We start from the raw sequence: 5000 nt of genomic DNA on the forward strand, positions 1-5000 counted from the left end.
TAAGGCATGTCAGAGCGAAAGACAGTAATTTCGAATGAGCCAAGAAAGAGCGGTGCGGGGCCGGTCGGAGCGCACCCTTTTCTCGGTGGCTGGCGGGCGAGAGAGTGCTGCGTCGCCGGCATCGGCGTCGAAAGAAGCCGAGCCAAAAAAAGTTAAAGTACAAACGTGCAAGCATACTAACCTAACCCTAGGTAAGGCATGTCAGAGCGAAAGACAGTAATTTCGAATGAGCCAAGAAAGAGCGGTGCGGGGCCGGTCGGAGCGCACCCTTTTCTCGGTGGCTGGCGGGCGAGAGAGTGCTGCGTCGCCGGCATCGGCGTCGAAAGAAGCCGAGCCGAAAAAAGTTAAAGTACAAACGTGCAAGCATACTAACCTAACCCTAGGTAAGGCATGTCAGAGCGAAAGACAGTAATTTCGAATGAGCCAAGAAAGAGCGGTGCGGGGCCGGTCGGAGCGCACCCTTTTCTCGGTGGCTGGCGGGCGAGAGAGTGCTGCGTCGCCGGCATCGGCGTCGAAAGAAGCCGAGCCGAAAAAAGTTAAAGTACAAACGTGCAAGCATACTAACCTAACCCTAGGTAAGGCATGTCAGAGCGAAAGACAGTAAACTCGAATGAGCCAAGAAAGAGCGGTGCGGGGCCGGTCGGAGCGCACCCTTTTCTCGGTGGCTGGCGGGCGAGAGAGTGCTGCGTCGCCGGCATCGGCGTCGAAAGAAGCCGAGCCGAAAAAAGTTGTACAAACGTGCAAGCATACTAACCTAACCCTAGGTAAGGCATGTCAGAGCGAAAGACAGTAATTTCGAATGAGCCAAGAAAGAGCGGTGCGGGGCCGGTCGGAGCGCACCCTTTTCTCGGTGGCTGGCGGGCGAGAGAGTGCTGCGTCGCCGGCATCGGCGTCGAAAGAAGCCGAGCCGAAAAAAGTTAAAGTACAAACGTGCAAGCATACTAACCTAACCCTAGGTAAGGCATGTCAGAGCGAAAGACAGTAATTTCGAATGAGCCAAGAAAGAGCGGTGCGGGGCCGGTCGGAGCGCACCCTTTTCTCGGTGGCTGGCGGGCGAGAGAGTGCTGCGTCGCCGGCATCGGCGTCGAAAGAAGCCGAGCCGAAAAAAGTTAAAGTACAAACGTGCAAGCATACTAACCTAACCCTAGGTAAGGTGTGTTAGAGCGAAAGACAGTAAACTCGAATGAGCCATGAAAGAGCGGTGCGGGGCCGGTCGGAGCGCACCCTTTTCTCGGTGGCTGGCGGGCGAGAGAGTGCTGCGTCGCCGGCATCGGCGTCGAAAGAAGCCGAGCCAAAAAAAGTTAAAGTACAAACGTGCAAGCATACTAACCTAACCCTAGGTAAGGCATGTCAGAGCGAAAGACAGTAAACTCGAATGAGCCATGAAAGAGCGGTGCGGGGCCGGTCGGAGCGCACCCTTTTCTCGGTGGCTGGCGAGCGAGAAAGTGCTGCGTCGCCGGCATCGGCGTCGAAAGAAGCCGAGCCAAAAAAAGTTAAAGTACAAACGTGCAAGCATACTAACCTAACCCTAGGTAAGGCATGTCAGAGCGAAAGACAGTAAACTCGAATGAGCCATGAAAGAGCGGTGCGGGGCCGGTCGGAGCGCACCCTTTTCTCGGTGGCTGGCGGGCGAGAGAGTGCTGCGTCGCCGGCATCGGCGTCGAAAGAAGCCGAGCCAAAAAAAGTTAAAGTACAAACGTGCAAGCATACTAACCTAACCCTAGGTAAGGCATGTCAGAGCGAAAGACAGTAATTTCGAATGAGCCAAGAAAGAGCGGTGCGGGGCCGGTCGGAGCGCACCCTTTTCTCGGTGGCTGGCGGGCGAGAGAGTGCTGCGTCGCCGGCATCGGCGTCGAAAGAAGCCGAGCCAAAAAAAGTTAAAGTACAAACGTGCAAGCATACTAACCTAACCCTAGGTAAGGCATGTCAGAGCGAAAGACAGTAATTTCGAATGAGCCAAGAAAGAGCGGTGCGGGGCCGGTCGGAGCGCACCCTTTTCTCGGTGGCTGGCGGGCGAGAGAGTGCTGCGTCGCCGGCATCGGCGTCGAAAGAAGCCGAGCCGAAAAAAGTTAAAGTACAAACGTGCAAGCATACTAACCTAACCCTAGGTAAGGCATGTCAGAGCGAAAGACAGTAAACTCGAATGAGCCAAGAAAGAGCGGTGCGGGGCCGGTCGGAGCGCACCCTTTTCTCGGTGGCTGGCGGGCGAGAGAGTGCTGCGTCGCCGGCATCGGCGTCGAAAGAAGCCGAGCCGAAAAAAGTTGTACAAACGTGCAAGCATACTAACCTAACCCTAGGTAAGGCATGTCAGAGCGAAAGACAGTAATTTCGAATGAGCCAAGAAAGAGCGGTGCGGGGCCGGTCGGAGCGCACCCTTTTCTCGGTGGCTGGCGGGCGAGAGAGTGCTGCGTCGCCGGCATCGGCGTCGAAAGAAGCCGAGCCGAAAAAAGTTAAAGTACAAACGTGCAAGCATACTAACCTAACCCTAGGTAAGGCATGTCAGAGCGAAAGACAGTAATTTCGAATGAGCCAAGAAAGAGCGGTGCGGGGCCGGTCGGAGCGCACCCTTTTCTCGGTGGCTGGCGGGCGAGAGAGTGCTGCGTCGCCGGCATCGGCGTCGAAAGAAGCCGAGCCGAAAAAAGTTAAAGTACAAACGTGCAAGCATACTAACCTAACCCTAGGTAAGGCATGTCAGAGCGAAAGACAGTAATTTCGAATGAGCCAAGAAAGAGCGGTGCGGGGCCGGTCGGAGCGCACCCTTTTCTCGGTGGCTGGCGGGCGAGAGAGTGCTGCGTCGCCGGCATCGGCGTCGAAAGAAGCCGAGCCAAAAAAAGTTAAAGTACAAACGTGCAAGCATACTAACCTAACCCTAGGTAAGGCATGTCAGAGCGAAAGACAGTAAACTCGAATGAGCCATGAAAGAATGAAAGAGCGGTGCGGGGCCGGTCGGAGCGCACCCTTTTCTCGGTGGCTGGCGGGCGAGAGAGTGCTGCGTCGCCGGCATCGGCGTCGAAAGAAGCCGAGCCGAAAAAAGTTAAAGTACAAACGTGCAAGCATACTAACCTAACCCTAGGTAAGGCATGTCAGAGCGAAAGACAGTAATTTCGAATGAGCCAAGAAAGAGCGGTGCGGGGCCGGTCGGAGCGCATCCTTTTCTCGGTGGCTGGCGGGCGAGAGAGTGCTGCGTCGCCGGCATCGGCGTCGAAAGAAGCCGAGCCAAAAAAAGTTAAAGTACAAACGTGCAAGCATACTAACCTAACCCTAGGTAAGGCATGTCAGAGCGAAAGACAGTAATTTCGAATGAGCCAAGAAAGAGCGGTGCGGGGCCGGTCGAAGCGCACCCTTTTCTCGGTGGCTGGCGGGCGAGAGAGTGCTGCGTCGCCGGCATCGGCGTCGAAAGAAGCCGAGCCAAAAAAAGTTAAAGTACAAACGTGCAAGCATACTAACCTAACCCTAGGTAAGGCATGTCAGAGCGAAAGACAGTAAACTCGAATGAGCCATGAAAGAGCGGTGCGGGGCCGGTCGGAGCGCACCCTTTTCTCGGTGGCTGGCGGGCGAGAGAGTGCTGCGTCGCCGGCATCGGCGTCGAAAGAAGCCGAGCCGAAAAAAGTTAAAGTACAAACGTGCAAGCATACTAACCTAACCCTAGGTAAGGCATGTCAGAGCGAAAGACAGTAATTTCGAATGAGCCAAGAAAGAGCGGTGCGGGGCCGGTCGGAGCGCACCCTTTTCTCGGTGGCTGGCGGGCGAGAGAGTGCTGCGTCGCCGGCATCGGCGTCGAAAGAAGCCGAGCCGAAAAAAGTTAAAGTACAAACGTGCAAGCATACTAACCTAACCCTAGGTAAGGCATGTCAGAGCGAAAGACAGTAATTTCGAATGAGCCAAGAAAGAGCGGTGCGGGGCCGGTCGGAGCGAACCCTTTTCTCGGTGGCTGGCGGGCGAGAGAGTGCTGCGTCGCCGGCATCGGCGTCGAAAGAAGCCGAGCCAAAAAAAGTTAAAGTACAAACGTGCAAGCATACTAACCTAACCCTAGGTAAGGCATGTCAGAGCGAAAGACAGTAAACTCGAATGAGCCATGAAAGAGCGGTGCGGGGCCGGTCGGAGCGCACCCTTTTCTCGGTGGCTGGCGGGCGAGAGAGTGCTGCGTCGCCGGCATCGGCGTCGAAAGAAGCCGAGCCGAAAAAAGTTAAAGTACAAACGCGATGCTAATGAGCGAGCCGTTGTCTCGACTAATATGTAGGGGGCGTTCGATCGAGCGTCTGGCTTGAGCGCTTGTCGGCCCAGCAGAACGGTCGCATTGTTATGCCCGGGTTTTAGGCACCGCTGCAGGCGGCCGGCAGAGCTCTTGTTTGTGCGAAACTGAATGGATCGAGCCCGAGAGAGGGCGAGCAAAGAAAAAACGCAAATCGCTCCGCCTGGCACTGCCGGCGAGAGCGTGGACGTCGCGGCCAGCGACTGTCGAAGCTGAGTACGGCCGCAGGCGATCGCCTCGGTCTTAAACGAATGCGACGAGCACGCGCCGGGCGGCCCAGCAAGGGCCGAGCGCAGCTGTCGCAGCTATCTGGTTGATCCTGCCAGTAGTGATATGCTTGTCTCAAAGATTAAGCCATGCAGGTGCAAGTACGAGTTCTCGTAAAGCGAAACTGCGAATGGCTCATTAAATCAGTCTTGGTTTATTTGGTCTCGTAAGCGAAGTGGATAACTGTGGTAATTCTAGAGCTAATACATGCATTAAGCGCCGACTTCGGGAGGCGCGCTTTTATCAGATCAAAACCGACCGGGTTCGTCCTGTGACGTTTGATGACTCTGGATAACCACGCGGATCGTACGGTCTCTGCACCGACGACGTATCATTCAAGTGTCTGCCCTATCAACTGTCGAAGGTACGCTACGTGCCTACCTTTGTGATAACGGGTAACGGGGAATCAGGGTTCGATTCCGGAGAGGGAACCTGAGAAACGGCTACCACATCCAAGGAAGGCAGCAGGCGCGCAAATTAC

At 55.6% G+C, this 5000-nt stretch overlaps 1 non-coding gene across 1 annotated transcript in view; it reads left to right on the top strand.

Moving 5' to 3' along the window:
- Nucleotides 1–4558: 4558 nt before the first annotated feature.
- Nucleotides 4559–5000, top strand: part of LOC144420264 (small subunit ribosomal RNA) — a 1810-nt gene continuing 1368 nt past the window's right edge. The window contains exon 1 of the ribosomal RNA XR_013474617.1: nucleotides 4559–5000. This exon is cut by the window's right edge and continues 1368 nt beyond it. This is a non-coding gene — a ribosomal RNA (small subunit ribosomal RNA).

Source organism: Styela clava, chromosome 2 (assembly GCF_964204865.1).
Source record: "Styela clava chromosome 2, kaStyClav1.hap1.2, whole genome shotgun sequence".
Lineage (NCBI taxonomy): Eukaryota > Metazoa > Chordata > Ascidiacea > Stolidobranchia > Styelidae > Styela > Styela clava.